The 18,198-nt window shown below is 41.5% G+C and overlaps 1 long non-coding RNA gene across 1 annotated transcript in view; it reads left to right on the top strand.

The window, feature by feature from the left end:
• The window catches only part of LOC123327789, an 87,423-nt gene that overhangs the window by 62,271 nt on the left and 6,954 nt on the right, over window positions 1-18,198 (top strand). The window lies entirely within an intron of this gene.

Here is an 18,198-nt window from a genome sequence, read left to right as displayed (position 1 = left end):
CGTTTCAGAAAGTTAAGATGAATTACATCAGATGCTGCCTGTGCACCTTGCATCCTTCTTGGTTTCACCTCTAATTCCATCTGTATCTCAGCAAGTATTTCCCCACAGGCTTCAGCTTGTTTTGTGTGGACAGCCATGCCCCTCAAGGGTGGGCATACTCAGCGCTCATGGATTCTCAACCAGGACGTGTGGGTAAGTTAAGACTGCAACCAATGGGGATGGCAGTCAGTGGAGAAGAAATTCTTATTCCTGTCCTTTGGGGAGACAATTCTATGACACATTAAATGCAGTCCTCAGAATGTCCTTCTGAAATCAAGGGCCATTTTCACATCAGTTCAGTTCAGTTCAGTTGCTCAATCTTGTCCGACTCTTTGTGACCCCATGAACCGCAACACACCAGGCCTCCCTGTCCATCACCAACTCCTGGAGTCCACCCAAACCCATGTCCATCGAGTCGGTGATGCCATCCAACAATCTCATCCTTTGTCGTCCCCTTCTCCTCCTGCTCTCAGTCTTTCCCAGCATCAGGGTCTTTTCAAATGAGTCAGCTCTTCGCATCAGGTGGCCAAAGTTTTGGAGTTTCAGCTTCAACATCAGTCCTTTCAGTGAACACCCAGGACTGATCTCCTTTAGGATGGACTGGTTGGATCTCCTTGCAGTCCCAGGGACTCTCAGGAGTCTTCTCCAACACCACAGTTCAAAAGCATCAATTCTTGGCGCTCAGCTTTATTTTCACATAATGATCATCAATTCAATAATGCACACGTGCATTGAATGTCCCTTCTTTCCCTGGACTCTCACTCCTGCTCCTGATGCGTGCGTGCGTGCGTGCGTGCGTCCTCAGTCACTTGAGTCATGTCTGACTCTTTGCAACCCTTTGGACTGTAGCCCGCCAGGCTCCTCTGTCCATGGGATTCTCCAGGCAAGAATACGGGAGTAGATTGCCATGCTCTCTTGCAGGGGATCTTCCAAATCCAGTATTGAACCCACATCTCCTGCCTCTCCTGCATTCCTGGTGGATTATTTACTATCTCACCAACCGGGGAAGTCCACCTGCTTCGGGTATCACTTCGCAAAAAAGTACTTGTACACAAACTCTTGTCTCAGGCTAGCTTGTTCCTTTCCCAGGAATACAAGTTAGGTCAAGCGAGGTTCTAGAAAGTTTACCCTCAGGATGGTATCTGAAACCCAATTCACCAGTCAGGTGGCAATAAGAACCCCACTGTGGGGGGATGAACTTCAGATGGTTGAGACAGGACTGAGAATATTGCCAGGAAAGGATGCCTATGAGTGCTGAGTATATTTAACTTTAGAATTAAGACTAAAGCAAATGCAGGGTGTCATAACAGAGTGTAAATGTTTTATGTCCTGGTATTAGGGAAATGATAAAACTAATAAAACTTGGAGAAAGAAGGGAGAATGAAATAGCTATTATAAGAACATTAATTTCTTCATCTGTAATAGTTCAGAATTAAAAGATATCATTTAAGGCCAGTGACCCAAGAAGTAGAAATATAATAACATTTAACAATTATAACAAGAAGATAATATCAGCTAAAATTTGTTGGAGAAAAGAAAAGGGGATGGGGGAAGAAACATGCTAATTTTTTTTTTAATACTGCAGGGTAGGAAATTAATAGATATTGTCCAAAGTAGTGGAAGATTAAGTAAGAGTACTAGGTAGTAGAGAGAAGAAAACCCACAAACCTCTCTTAATATCAGACAAAATACACAAACAGAGGTATATTTACATGCAAAGAAAACAGGCCACATAATGCAAGACATTTTAAAAACTGCTAAAATAGAATACATAAAATAATACAATGGAACAAAGATTAAGCTTCTCTGAATATCAATAAATGTAAATTTACTTTATGCATTGAAAGATTTTCAGATTAGATCACAAAATAATACCCAACTGTATGTTTTATACAAAACACAGGTCTAAACCAAAATGATCTAGGACTTCCCTGGTTGTCCAGTGGTTAAGACCCCGCCTGCCAGCGCAGGGGACATGGGTTCAATCCTTGGTCCAGGAAGACTCCACAGGCTGCAGAGCAACTAAGCCTCATGTGCTCTAGAGCCAGTGCTTTGCAAAAAGAAGCCATCACACTGAGAAACCCACACGCTGCAACTATAAAGTAGCCCTCACTTTCCGAAATTAAAGAAAAAGAAAGAAAGAAAGAAAGTCGCTCAGTTGTGTCCAACTCTTTGCAACCCCATGGGCTGTAGCCTACCAGGCTCTTGTGTCCATGGGATTTTTCAGGCAAGAATATTGGAGTGGGTTGCCATTTCCTTCTCCAGGGGATCTTCCCGACCCAGGGATTGAAGCTGGGTCTCCCGCATTGTAGGCAGACGTTTTACCATCTGAGCCACCAGGGAGACTCATGCATAACAATGAAGACCCAGTGCAGCCAAAATAAATAAGTATGATGTTTTAAGTATAAAAAAATTAAACAATCTGGAACATTTCAAAATAAATACTAAGGAAAGACTTCCCCAAATAAAAATAGGGTCAGGATCTTAATATCAAAAAAGGTACAATTCATACCAAAAAGCAGTGAACAATACACACAAAAAAAGACTTTCTTAACCCTAAATGGGCATAATTCTCAGGAAGCATGTAATTAAGAAACTTTCATGCACCAAATAATGCTGCTGCAATTTTATAAACAAAAGTTACAGAACCTATGAGGAGAAATAGAAACATAGTCTACTAATACTAATATAATTTACTGCATTACTAGACCTTAAGAGACAATCATATAATCTTATCTATAGTCACCAAAAAGCATTTGGAAAACAGCTGAACAATCATTCTTGATTACAAATACTCAAGAGAAATGGGAAAGTATGATTATTTGCTTAACATGATAAAAGAAATCTTTTTCAGCCCAGAAGTCAGCGTCATGCTTAAAGGGAAAACAATAGAAGTATTTCTATCAAAAATTGTATGCAAAACAAGTATGACTGCTATCACAACTATTATATAAAACTGTGCTGGATAAAGGAGCCAATGCAGTCAGTAACAAAAAAGAAATTAGAGATGTGGAATGAAACCAAAGAGCTAAAACTACTGTTATCAAAATAATCACAAACCGGGAAAACTCAAAGAGCAGCTTTCACATACACAAATAATAATCAGATAAAATATATGATGAAAGTAAAGTTACTATTTACAGTAGCAGCCAAAATATTTAAAACCTAGGAATGAACTTCACAAGAAATGTTCAAGCCTATACAAAAACAGGACTTCCCTGGTGGCTCAGACAGTAAAGAATCCACCTGCAATGCAGGAGGCCTGGGTTCAGTCCCTGGGTGGGGAAGATCCCCTGGAGGCGGACATGGCAACCCACTCCAGGGTTCTTGCCTGGAGAATCCCATGGACAGAGGAGCCTGGTGGGCTGCAGTCCATGGGGTCACAAAGAGTCAGACATGACTGAACGATTAAGCACATAGAAAAACAATAACAAAACTGTAAAATGTTCTGAAAGATATGGAAAAATTGAACAAATGGAAACACATACTATATTCTTAGATAAGTCAGCTAAATATTATAAAAGCATCAGTTTAATATAATTTTTGTAAAAATACCAAAAAGTTTTAAAAGAACTAGACAAAATGATTCTGAATGTTAAAAGGCAGAAAGCAATATATAGCAAGGAGAGCTCTGAAAAACATAAAATGAGTAATGGGGTGGAGGGTCTAGTACCACTAGATATTAAAATATATTTTATGGTTTCAAAAGTTAAAGCAATGTAATATTGGCAAGTACGTAGACAGAAAACCAGAGGAACAAAATAGAAATACCAGGAATACATCCAAATAGATAAAACAATTTAGTATATAATAAAGATGGAATTTCAAATCAAGGTCCAAAGATGAACTCTTAACAAATAGTGTCATGACAATTGGATAGTCATTTGGGAAAAGAATTAAGTTGAAGCCACATATCACAGTATATACAAGTATTGTTGTTGTTGTTGTTGTTGCTAAGTCATGTCTGACTCTTTGCAACCCCATGGACTGTAACCTGCCAGGCTCCTCTGCCCATGGGATTTCCCAGTCAAGAATACTGGAATGGGTTGCCATTTCCTTCACCAGGGGATCTTTCAGACCCTGGGATTGAACCCGTCTCTCTTGTGTTGGCAGACATATTGTTTACCACTGAGCCATCAGGGAAGCATATATGAGTATAAATTCTATAGAAAATGAGACTAAGAAATTGTTAGATGAAAATAAGGAAGAATTCTATTATAACCCTATGTACGTGTTACTTGCTTAGTCATGTCTGACTCTTTGCGACCCCATAGACTGTAGCCCGCCAGGCTCCTCTGTCCATGAAATTCTCCAGGCAAGAATACTGGAGTGGGTTGCCATTTCCTTCTCCAATTATAACCCTATAGTGATTCAAAATAAATGACCAGTGCATAAAAAAGAATTATGTGAAAAGAGAAAACACATAAGCAAGTCAAAAGAAAGGGGATAATGTGGGGGAAAAGTTTCTAAGTCATATCACAGGTGAAGAGCTAATCTATCTAATAGGTAAATAAATCCTAGAAATAAAGATTAATAACCTACTATAAAATGGAAACAAATATGAATGGGCATTTCAGAAATGTAAATGACTCTTAAACACAATCCCACACTTGGTAAGAGAAATGCAAAAAGCCATATTAGAGATCTTCAAAAAGGCAAAACAGGCACTTATATTGCTGATAAGAGTGTGAACTGGTTAAAACCGTGGACGGTAATACTGTAGTATCTGGCAAAGTAACAAATGATGTATCTTCTGGCAAGAGCTATTTTTAAAAAAATAAGGATGCTTTTTATGTAACGATGTCAAAAGATCATTGTGTTAGTTTCCCAGAGCCGCGGTAACAAATCACAGCAAACTGAGTGGCTTTAAAACAACAGAAATTTATTCTTTTACTGGAGATGAGAAGTCTGAGATCAAGATGTTTTTAGGGCCACATTCCTTCTCAGGGCTTCCCAGGTGGCTCAGTGGTAAAGAATCCACCTGTGCATGTAGGAGATGCAGGAGATGCAGGTTCTATCCCTGGGTTGGGAAGATTGCCTGTAAGAGGAAATGGTAACCCACTCCAGTATTCTTGCCTAGAGAATCCCAGGGACAGAGGAGCCTGGCAGGCTACAGTCTACGGGGTCACAAAGAGTCAGACAGGACTGAGCAACTAAGCATGTACACATCCCCTCTGAAGATTCTGGAAAGTTTGCTCCATGTCTTTCTCCTAGATACTACTGGTTGCAGGCAACCCTTGGTGTTTCTTCACCTGTAGACACCACTTTAATACCTGCCTGCCTCCTCACATGCTGTTCTCCTCTAGAGTAGTGTTTGATTGAATAACTTGGTACCACAGCTAGCCAAGTTGACACATAAAATGAGCTATCACAATTGCCAAGAATATATTAAGTGAAGAATAAGTCAAGGTTCACAACAGTATATAAAATATGCTCTGTTTTATTTACAAGAATAAGAATTCTTATTGTTTGTATTTGCATAAATTCTGGAAGGATCCTCATAGTTATATATGTGCCTGTGTGTAACTGTTTAGGGACAAGGAAAGGAAACTTTTTCATATTTTCATTGTTGAACCATGGAATGTATTACCTAGGCAAAAATGTTTAATTAAAAAAAAGATGCAACAGTAAGATCTGTGGTACTAGTGTAAGAAAAGTCAGATCATTAGAACAAGTCACAAAGTCCAATAACAGACACACACATACACACACACACACACACCATTTTTTTCCCTATCTGTATTGTCTATTTCCTCAATGAATTTGTTTCTTCTGAAGCACTAGAAAAATAATTAAATGCCCTTAATCACTCTTGGAAAGTTTAGCAGAGGCAAATGATTATGGATCAAAGCCTTTTGAGAATCAGAGAATTCATCTTCATAACAATGTTAAAAAACTGAGTGCCTCTCCAATATTTTTTGTTAAAGATACATTTCTTCCCTTGTAGGATTTGAAGGGCAAAAGAAAGGAGAAAGGTCCAGCAACTTCATTAATTGTATAACACAGGTATTCATGAAACTCAATTAAAAGTGAGAAATGATCTTTAGGGAAACTGACAGGATCATGTCTGCTATGACTGATGTTTCTATTTGCATCTTTTATATATTTAGGAGGGCTTCCCTGGCGGCTCAGGTGGTAAAGAATCCGCCCACATGGTGGGAGACCTGGGTTCAATCCCTGGGTCGGAAAACCCGCTGGAGACGGGAATGGCTACCCACTCCAGTATTCTGGCCTGGAGAATTCCATGGAGAGAGGAGCCTAGCAGGCTATGGTCCATGTGGTTGCCGAGAGTCAGACACGACTGAGCGACTCTCACTTTTTCACTTATATTTCAGAGCCTTGTGCGGACCCATGGCTACAAATTCCTTACATGTGTGATTGAATCGGTATCTCTGGTGTAGATCTTCCTTCAGTTTGCTGGACGTGTCCATGTGGACAACCCACTACAAACTCCACACGCCCTCCCACCTCCTGCCTCTCATGCTCGCTCTTTTGAGACCCCATTTCGGTCTGCCGCATTGGCGCCTCCTCACTTACATGGCGCCTCTTCTCTCTCCCCGCTCCCGTATCCAGTGGATTACCAAGTGCTGTCAGTTCTCTGAGAAATAACTCGGTTCATCCATAGGGTATTCCCATTGATTCTGTCTCTCATTATTTCTGTTTTTTTTTTTTTTTTTTCAGTTTTATTGAGATATAATTGACATATATCACTGTATAAGTTTAAGGTATACAGCATAATGGTTTGACTTACGTATATTGTGAAATGAAATTGTTAACACCCATCATCTGATTATAGTTTAATTGAAAAAAAAAAGAAAAAAAAATCCTTGTGATGAAAACTGTAAGGATTTTCTCTTTTAATAACAGTTATGTATAACATATGCTGCTGCTGCTGCTGCTGCTAAGTCGCTTCAGTCGTGTCCCACTCTGTGCAACCTGATAGACGGCAGCCCACCAGGCTTCCCCGTCCCTGGGATTCTCCAGGCAAGAACCCTGGAGTGGGTTGCCATTTCCTTCTCCAATGCATGAAAGTGAAAAATGAAAGTGAAGTCGCTCAGTCGTGTCCGACTCTAGTGACCCCATGGACTGCAGCCTACCAGGCTCCTCCATCCATGGGATAACATATGTGTATGTGTTAATTGCTTAGTCGTGTCCGACTCTTTACAATCCCATGGACTTGTCAGGCTCCCATGGAGCCTGTCAGGCTCCTCTGTCCATGGGATTCTCCAGGCAAGAATACTGGAGTGGGTTACCATTTCCTTCTCCGTGTGTATAAGATACAACAGTGTTAACTATAGTCATTGTATTATACCCTACATCCCTTATACTTAGGTTTCTTATAACTAGAAGTTTGTGGTTTTGACTACTTTCCTCTAATTCCTCTGCCCCGGCTTTACCCTGCCTTCTTTGTTAACCACTAATCTTCTTCTATGAGCTTTTTTGTCCATTTTTAGATTCCACATATAAATGAGATCATGTAGTATATGTCTTTCTCTGCGTTATTTCGCTCAATTTCACCAAGCCTAATACCCTTGAGGTCCAGCCATGCTGTTGCAAATGGCAGAATTTCCTTGGTTTTTATGGCTGTTTTAATATATTTAATATATCTATATAGACATGGACGTGTGTGTGTGTGTGTGTGCACTTGTGCTCAGTCATGTCCAACTCTTGCAATCCCATCAATTGTAGCCTGCTAGGCTCCTCTGTCCATGGAGTTTTCCAGAGAAGAATACTGGAGTGGGTTGCCTTGCCCTCCTCCAGGGGATCTTCCTGACCCAGGGATCGAACCCGCATCTCTTGGCTCTCCTGCATTGGCAGGCAGGTTCTTTACCAGCTGAGCCACCAGGGAAGACATAGACATAGATGTAGATACAGATATAGCTTACGATTTCCTTATCTATTCATCCATCAGTGGGCATTTAGTGTTGCCGTGTCTTGGCGATTGTAAATAGAGCTACTATTACATATGGGTGCAGATATTATTTTTGAGTCTATTCTCATGTCCTTGTCTCAGAAGCAGAAATGCCAAATCATATGGTAGTTCTGTTTTCAATTTTTTTAAGATCTGCTATACTCTTTTCTATACTGGCTGTACCATTTACCAATCCCACCAACAATGTACAAGGATTCCCTTGTCTCCACATCCTCACCAGCATTTGTCATCTCTCGTCTTTTTGATGGTGCCGTTTTAACAGGTGTGAGGTAATCTCTCATTGTGGTTTTGATTTGTATTTCCCTATTGACTAGTGACTCCAGTACTCTTGCCTGGAAAATCCCATGGATGGAGGAGCCTGGTGGGCTGCAGTCCATGGGGTCGCTAAGAGTCGGACACGATTGAGGGACTTCACTTTCACTTTTCACTTTCATGCATTGGAGGAGGAAATGGCAACCCACTCCAGTGTTCTTGCCTGGAGAATCCCAGGGACAGGGGAGCCTGGTGGGCTGCCATCTCTGGGGTCACACAGAGTCAGACACGACTGAGGCGACTTAGCAGCAGCAGCAGCAATGACTAGTGATGCCAAGCATTTTCATGTACCTGATGGCCTGACAAATATCTTCTTTGGAAGAATGTCTTCTGCCCATTTTAAAATGGGGTTACTTGAATTTTGCTATTAGGTTATATGAGTTCTTTATATATTTTAGATGCTAACCTCTCATCAGATATATGGTTTGCAAATATTTTGTCCCGTTCCGTAAGTCGTCTGTTTACACTGTTGATCTGTTGAGAAATCTACCTATAGTCTTACAGGGTTTCCCTTCTATGTAACTTCTCTCTCCCTTCCTTTTTCTGTTGCTTTTATCAAAGTCTGACTTTTGACAATTTAATCACAATGTATCTCAGTCTAGCCTTCTTAGGGTTCAGCATATCTGGAGTCTTTGGGGTCTCTTAGATGAAGTCTGTTTCTTGCCATAAATTTGGGACGTTTTCAACCATAACTGCTTTAAATACACTTTCTGCCCCTTTTTCATTCTCTTTGCCTTCTGGAATTCACATAGCTCAAATATTGTTTCTTTTCATTTTGTCCCATTAAGTCCCACAGGCTTTCTTCACTCCTTTCCCTTCCTTTTTCTTTGGGTTCCTCTGATTGGATAATTTCAAGCGTCCTACTTCCAGGGTGCTGATTGCTTCTTCTACACGGTCAACTCTGTTTCTGAAGCTCTCTACTGAGTTCTTCAGTTATTTTAGTGTTCAACTCTTGAATTTCTGTTTGCTTTTTATTGTTTCTGTTATGAACTTCTTGTTTTGTTCATACATTGATTATTTTGAATCCTTTTGACTGAAAGTTCATAGATCTCCATTTCCTTAGGGTCAGTTATCAGAGCTTTAATAGTTTCCTTCAGTGGTGTCATATTTACGTAATTTTTTTTTTTTTTTTCCTGGATCCTTGATTCTTGGCATCAGTTATCTCTGTGTTTGAGTGGTGTGCTCTTCTGAACTTTCCAGGTTTGCTTGGGCAGAGATGTTTCTTCACCAGTTAGCTCAGTTTGGGCTTCTGGATGCGTCTGCTGGTCACATCCTTGGACGGGGTGGGGTGGGGGGGGGGCCTGATTTTAAGGTCTGTGTTTGGCTGAGACAACTACTTGAGCTCTGAGGTTAGAAGGGGTGGGTGTGCCTCTGGCTGCGCGCAGCTGGGTGGGTGGCTGGCTTGGTTCCCTGCACAGGTGAGGCTGCAGGATGGCCTCGCTTTTGCTTGGCTTTGCTGGATGTCTCACCACAGTCCAGACCGGGTGCTATCCTCAGCAGGGGGCCGGGCTATGACTTAGCCTCCCTGCCCTCATGGGGTTATGGGATTGAACCCAGGGCCTGGGCGGCTCATTGTTTTGGGACCTAAATCAGGCAAGAGTGTGTGTGCTGAATATCCTGGTCAGGTGAGGCCAGCAGCTTTGCCCTGCAGACAGGGAGAGACACGGGCTATACTCTCTGTTCAGGTGCCACGTGAACTGTCATGTCAGCAGGGCTGTCGGTTGGGCTCCACAGCCCGCGGTGTGCTCTGCTGAGGCTCCCTGGTCAGGCAGGCTGAACACTGTTTTCAGCAACATGTGAGGCTGTGAGTTCATTTCCCAACCCGAGCTCATCAGCTAAGTATCTCCAAGGCCACTGGTGCTCTTTGTGGTCTTGACTCGAGCCAGCCTGCACCCCAGGTTCACTGGCTGAACAGGTGCTACTGACTTTGCTCTGGGGGCCACCCGTTTTGCCACTCACCTGCCCATCAGCTCAAGAATTGTTGGGTTGTGCAGCTTCCGGGTGTTCTTGTCAGCCCTTCCCGTCAGATGGGGGCAGGCAGGGACCACACTCCATGGTGAGCAGGGCTGTGACCCGACTTCTGCCTGGGTGGAGCTGGGAGAGCCCACTTCAGGCAGCTCCTCAGTCTTCCTGAACAGTTTCTGTGGTAGGAGGGGCTGGGCGCCGTGATCCACATGGTGGGGCAGCGGGGCTAAAACTCAGCTCCTCTGCTGGATGTGGGCAGACCAGGCTGCAGGGCTGGGAGAGCTCTTCATTTGAAGGCCCAAATTAGGCAGACTTGCGTCCAACCCGAGTTCCCTGGCCAGACTGTGCCAGCCAGTTGGGCTGCAGCAGAGCAAGCTGCTGGTTGGGTTTCCTGTGTGTGTTCTGCAGGCAGGAGCTCTGTCCTGCAAGACCCCAGTGCTGCTGGCTGGAAGCCCCTCCTCCCTTTCTCTGTCACAGTCAGATTGCCAGTGGTTGAGCCCGCAGATGCTCTGTGATTCCCATGGGGCGAAACCAGAGCAGGAGTTCCCAGAGGTGACCCCCCAATGCTGGGGGTGCTGGATGTCAGCCCTGTGCGCTCCTTTGCCCCTGGAGGAGCTGTAGGCAGGGTGCTACACTGGGGAAAGGGCCCTGCGGTCAGCGCGTAGCTGTTCCTCTCACCCTTTCTTGCAGTCTGTCGCGATCTGTGCGCTGCGGGACGTGCTTCAGCCTCATTTCTGTGTTCTGAGATTCGCTCAGCGATGTCTTATTCTTGCATAGTTGTTAGTTGTTCTTTGTGGGAAGGGGAGTCAAGTCAGGAATGATCTGTGCCACCATCTTGGTGGCATCATTCTTTTTTTCTGATCTGCAGTTCCTAAACAGTTGAACCCATTTTCCACATTGGTATAGAAGTTATTGTTCCAAAATGAAACCCTTATGTCATCAAAAGTCCTCTTTGACTTCTAGGAAGTTTCATTTTGTATAACAGAAGCTCCACAAACTCTTGTTAAAAAAACAAATAAGTGAACACCCGGATGATGAGCAGTGAGTAGATTTAGGCACTTTTATTTTCAGACTTATTAGCTATAAATCAATTGTTAGAATAAATACCAACCAATTAAAACGATTTGCTAGAATTTAACCTCTGAAACAGCTGTCCAATCACATCAAACCATTACAGATGAAATTGTTTTTCTTTGTAAGTGTCTTGATTTTATTTCATTAAATCAACCAGAGACGGTGATGGCAATTTTAAGAAATTTTGGAGTTGAAAAGACTAGTAAATAATAATTATAATAATCACAAGAGGATTTTGACAGTACTATAGACACAGTAGAGATGTCTTTCTTAATGGTAATTTAAAATGCAGAATTCTTTCAGTGCTAAATCCATATGTTGTGCAACACAAAGGAATATTCTCCCTAAAAAAATAAAAGTGACTAATTTTCATCTACTAAATTAAGAATGTGTTATTAAAAACACAACCTTTGTAAATGTACCTACACACATTTCTATAAAATTAAAAGCATCCAGAGATATATAGCACTCATCTTGCTATAAATTTAAATGTAATCCTGACCTGTATTTTTATGAATCAATAAAAATGCTACTTTGGGTAATCTGGGTTTTAGTTAGTCAAGAGAATTGTACCTTTAAGAGAGCATCCCAGAAACCCCTCAGGAGCTAAGGAAAGACCCAGATGACAATATACACCAGTTTAATTATGCTGCTGGTCTCCAGCAAATTATGCAGTTAATCAAAAAGATACTTAAAAACTGAAACAGAAATTAAGCCCACAGCTGAAAATTAGAACTGTTGGTAAAAGGGCATAAGGGAAGAATTTCTTGACTATAAAGAGAAATTTTTACTCTGGAACATGTTTATCAAAAAGAATAGCAACGAAATTGGTAAAGTTATGATAACAGTAGGGGTGTTAGAACCAATATATTAATTACTCTAAGAGCTTGCTAGTCCCAGGGTCAAAAATTATATGGGAATAATCATAGCTTGATAGGTAAACTTGAAACCCCACTACATTTTCAAGGCACTTCCTACATGTATGTTTTCTAGTGGTGATGCATTGATGTATTTTAAGGAGACTAAGCCCTGGAGAAACACATTTCTCTTGACCAAGCATTTGGAAATACAGCTAATTCCATCATCACTACCTCCTTCAACCACCAGTCCCCAAAACCACTAATCACCCCCATTATTTTACATGGCTTGATATTTGGCCCCATCTGGATCTGTTTATATCTATATCTGTTTATAACAGATTATATAGAAACAGTTCTGTTCTAGATGAGGTAGGGTTTTTTTTTTTTTTTTAAGAAGCCAGAGAAAGACAGATGGAGACTCTGTATAGCAAACAAAATCCACACTTGTGAAAACATGACCTACTTTATCTATAAATAAAAACTTCCTCCGGACATCTATAGGCATTCTTGTTTATTTACATCTGCCTTCACCAGCACTAAGGAATGGACTCAAGAAATCTGAATACTTAGGTCTCATTTTTATTTTATTTAACATAGTCTCTGTATATAGGCTAATTTCTTTTAGATAATTTTAATATTTCTTAAACCTCAGGTACAGAGGCTACTTGCCTGGGTCGTTAAGTACACACACACACACACACACACACACACACACACAGAGGTCACACACACACACCTCAAACTTTGAGAAAGCTGAACTTTTAAATTTAAGAAACTTGCTACTAATCCCAGACTCCTAATTCATCCAATAAACTTGCCCTAGAAGTTTCTAAATGTTTACCCTTGATTGCAGTACTTATGTCAGTAATAAGGACAGGCCCACAGATCATATTTTGAGTAGCCTGCTCCAAGATAGTTTGTCTTTTTCCTATTTTCTGAGGATCTGAATAGGCAACCAGTCTCCTATTCTTTACATTTCCTCCATGACACCTATTTATTTACTGTTTGAAATTGACCATTTAAAATTTATTTACTGTACAAATTGACTGGGTCTTGGAAGGGGAAAATAAATTAGGAGTTTGGGATTAACACATACATATTACTATATATAAAATAAATAATAAGGACCTACTGTATAGCAGGGAGCTATATTCAAAATTCTCCAATAGCCTATATGGGAAAATAATCTGAAAAAGAGTGAGTGTATGTGTAACTGAGTCACTTTGCTGTAACACAACATTGTGAATCAACTATGAAGTAAAAAAAAGTGAAAGTGTTAGTTGCTCAGTCGTGTCCGACTCTTTGCGACCCCATAGACTGCAGCACACCAGGCTCCTCTGTCCATGGAATTTTCCAGGCAAGAATAATGGAGTGGGTAGCTATTCCCTTCTCTAGGGATTTTCCTGACCCAGGGGTGGAATCCAGGTCTCCTGCATTGAAGGCAGATTCATTACCGTCTGAGCCACCAGGGAAGCTCTTATGAAAGTGCTTTGTAAATTTTAAAGGGTCCAGGCCAAGAATACTAGGGTGGGTTGCTATTTCCTAGGGTGGGTTGCTATTTCCTACTCCAGGGGACCTTCCTGACCAGGGATCAAATTCGTGTCTCCTGCATTGGCAGGCAGATTCTTTACCATTGCACCACCTGGATCAACTATACTTGAATATAAAATAAAAATTAAATTTAAAAAATGTGTTTCTATGACAAAATGCATTTTCACAAAGAATTCAAATGTAAACCCCATTGATTAGTTTTCCTTCAGGGAATGTTGGAGGATGTTTAGAAGGTTTTTCTGGAAGCTTGGGGGTTATAGGCTGTGACGGAGGAGTGACCCAAACTTTTTGGCGCTGGTTGTTTAAAGGCATTTCGCTTTCCTAGTTCAAATCTTTGGATAGAAGACTAGTTTGAACTAGAAGACTAGATCAAATCTTCTGATATATTATCCACAGAGAGCTGACAGACCATATCTGGTTATAGCCATAAAAAATTATTTCTAGTCTAGGTGGCAGGCAGTGTGATGGACAAAGGTGAGTCCATAGCCTGAACCTGCTCACTGTGACCCCAAGTCCTAAGTGCTGGATTCAAAGCTGCCAAATCCTGAAGGCAGCCATGTCTGTCTGTATAGCAACATTCTCCCCCCCTCACCGCCTCGTGTGACCTTAGACCAACGGTTCTCAAACTTGAACTGCATTGAAATTCCCTAGAGGGACCATCTATACAGACTTCATATACAGACTGTCTCACCCCTGGGAATTTCTGGTTCCAGGGGTCTGGAGAGGAGCCCAAGAACTGGCATTTCTAACACATTCTCAGGGGGCACTGCGGCAGCTCTGTGGGGTGTGTGTCCGGGGGTGAGACACTTTGAGAACTACTGCCTCAAGTATAAAGCAAATGTCTATTTAAATGATGCCGAGTCTGTTCTTCAAGAGGAAAACTGTGGTTATTGTCCAGGGAAATGCCATCCTTTCCTGCTTGGGACCAAGGAGTGTGTATTTATTATACAGTTTGACTTCAGAGTTACAGGCAGCATTGCTTCTGAACCCTGGTGATAATGTTTGTGGTGATAACATGAACTCTACTGAAATATTTTCTCTACTGAAAATATTTTAGGTAAAGAACAGCTTTGTGCTGATTACTTCAAGGAGCTCCTCTGTAAGTGCTTAGAGAGAGTAAATATTACAGATATCATTGAAACTAGAAGCAAATATTGAAGCTAAATTTAAGATTTAGAGGGGGACGTTCTTAGAGAAGAAAAAGACTCCAATACACCTTTGCTTCCAGATATACCCGGAAGTTTTCAGTATCCATGATTGCCTAGGTAGGTAACTCTTGGGTTCATCAGGATAAAAAAAAAAAAAACAAAAAAATCTGAAATCTATGATGTCCTGTTTTATATAGATTGGGTGAAAAGTATACCTAGCCAGGATCAATATCACAGATGACGTAGGACAGGAATTCTGAAATGTGATACTCAGGTCAGTTAAAGAGAGAGGCAAGGCAGCTGCATTTGGCCAGGCTATTCAGGGCGACCCTCGCTCTGTGGCAAGGAGGCTTCACCCTGCATTTCAATGCCGTCTTCAGACCACAGTGTGGGCTCCTGATTCCCATCTATTCCTCCTCCATGGAAACGGTTGGTGAAGCAAAACTATGTATGTAAAACTGCTCCTCCCAAGGGCTGCTGATTCCCAGAAGCAGCAAAGTGCCTTCTGCCAAAGACCGTAACCTCCATGTGGGTCTGTAAAGACAAGAGCCACTTCCAAGATGGCAGATCACAGGGTAAAACAGCACGTTTTACTTTCTTCAGTTCCACATTAACAAGTGTCTCTTGTTAAAGAGAAGTTTGGGGTGTTGAGACAGAAGTAAAATACTGATGAGGTGGTGCTGTCCCTCAGCTGACATGCTATGGTTTTTCTTGAGAATACATCATCTCATTCATCCTCACAGTACCCTTGTAAGACATGATCTGCTTGTTTTGCATCTGAGGAACCTTAAGAAAAATTATTTGACCAAAGTTGTAAGTAGTTTAAGTTACAAACTCCCAACCCCAAAGCCTATGTTCTTTCTCCACTACCCTGGCCACTTACTTCTAATTTTTGTTCTATTCTGGATTGAGATGGAATCTGTTTGTTTTCTATGGATGTAGACTTCACAAATGTAGTATTTGTATGAGAAAATATGTATCTGGATGTCTAAGCCTTTTCTATAAACTCTAAAGCATAGTTTAAATGTCTTGAAGACTCATCTATTGCTGAAACTGCTCACCTTTAACAACAAAGTGAACTTCATAGCAAGCTCTTATCCCCAAAATGGCTTATTCCTAGGAATAAGGCTTGCTGAGTAAGTAACTAGTACTAGTCCACTAAGAACCTTCCAATATTTTTCTCTGTGAAAGTGTTAGTTACTTAGTCGTGTCCAACTCTTTGTGACCCTGTGGACTATAGCCTACCAGGCTCCTCTGTCCATGGAATTTTCTTGATATTCCCTTCTTCAGGGGATCTTCCCAACCCAGGGATCAAACCTGAGTCTCCCACATTGCAGGCAGATTCTTTACCATGTGAGCCACCAGGCAATAGCCATTAATTTTTAACAAATTGGGCAATGCAGTAAATATGGTTTTCTTTTTGTGTCCAAAGTGTCATCAGAGAAAAATGCCTTCCCCATTCCACAGCAATACTGATCATTCCATGAAGAGATGTAGTAGGGTGTCTACCTCTCCCCTGCCACCAGCCCTACAGGCGAGCATGTTACATCAACTAGCCAAGCAGACCTTTGCCAAAACTACAGAAAAGATTTTCTCTTTTTGAGGTAGGTGCAAGCTGAAGGGATGCTGTGGCTTGAGGCTACTAATTCTGATACTATTAGCAAACGTAGAATTAAAACTGGAAATGATACCCACCAAGGATGAGAGGTGGACAGAGTAAGCACTCCTATTTTAACCTCCAGAGTAAACTACATTTTCTTGAGCCTTCCAGATTCAAGTCAAAATAATCTCCTGGTTCATAAATTTAGGTATCTGTCTTTTACCACTTAAAAAGTACTAATGCAAAACTCTTCCTAAAATATTCTATTTCTCTGGACGTAAACTGAGACTAGTGAATGCAGTCTATTACCTGTGTATGATAGATTTAGCACATATTGCAATCTGTTAGTCTCAACGATAAAAGGAGAGCAATAAGTACCTTCTTTAGAAAAAAACTTGGTGAGGATTCAATGAGAGAGAGCATGTACATTAAAAATGCCAACCGCCACATGTAGAATTCAACAATACCACGATTCCCCCTTTCCTCCATTACCTTTCCAAAATATCAACAACTTGAGCATCAGATCGTTCTAAGTGTTTTTCATGTTATCAACTCATTTAATGTATGCAAGTACCATGAGCTAGAGACTATAATCAGCCCATCTTATAGAGGGGAAGGGCAGTATCCAGGGACACACACATTGAGGGAGCTCTGGGACACAAATTGTGACGTCCTGGGTTTTTTGGATTTCATTGTTGTTTTATGAAGCTAACTCTCCTCCTTTTGTCACTAAACCTGTCTTCAGGAAAACTTTCCAAAATTTAGCTATTCTACTCATTTGTAGATTAGGAAAGCAGCTCATCAATCACGTTGCATGGTCAGTGCTGAATACAGTAAGGGATGTGCGAAGTGCAGGCCTAAGAGGCACGATCTATTTGGTACCGATGTTTTCTCTTAATTCAGAGGTTTAGAAGCTCTTTTTGCTTATATTGTACTCAAAGTATTGTGTCAGTCTATCATGTACACATCTATGCTCTATTTTTTCCAATTATTCCCTCAAGGAAACTCTAAAAATAGCTGTGACGACAGTTGATGTTTACTGTTTGTCAGGTACCAGGCATCCTGCCAAACCTTAACCCAAGTTTTTACTCCTCATAACATGTCTGACTCTTTGTGGCCCCATGGACTGTAGCCCACCAGGCTCCACTGTCCATAGGATTCTCCAGGAAAGAATACTGGAGTGGGTTGCCACTTTCTACTCAAGGGCATCTTCCCAACCCAGGGATTGAATCCGTATCTCTTGCATCAGCAGGTGGATTCTTTACCACTAGCACCGCCTGGGAAGCCCAAGCAGTATTATAAAAGACCAGTGAGTGCTAAGGAACCCAAGGACAACTAGGGAGTGGACAAAGGGCAGGGGTGGCCTTGCTCCACGTCCACACTGAGGGTGGGGCAGGGTCTGACTCTTCCTGGCACCTAATGCTGAGCAGGGCACCCTCAGGAGGCACTCAAACAGTTAATGAATGAATACATGCCATGCTCTTCACAAAAGTAAAAAAGCACTTTCAAGTGATATAAAAGGGGACTTTAATGTGAAAGGGGCACTTATTGTGCAGAAAGAAAGAAAGCTTTAAGAGCAGATCCTCTCTTGACAATTTATGGTAACTTCTTTAATCCTAGCAAGTCCACACTGTCACAGTAATACAGATTTCCCGCCCCTTTTCACCAGGCAGACTCGCGGGCTCTACCCAAGGAACACCCAGCCCAGGGCAGCAG

Source organism: Bubalus bubalis, chromosome 10 (genome assembly GCF_019923935.1).
Source record: "Bubalus bubalis isolate 160015118507 breed Murrah chromosome 10, NDDB_SH_1, whole genome shotgun sequence".
NCBI lineage: Eukaryota > Metazoa > Chordata > Mammalia > Artiodactyla > Bovidae > Bubalus > Bubalus bubalis.
The sequence above is the reverse complement of the archived record's forward strand: the minus strand, read 5'-3'. Positions and strand labels throughout refer to the sequence as shown.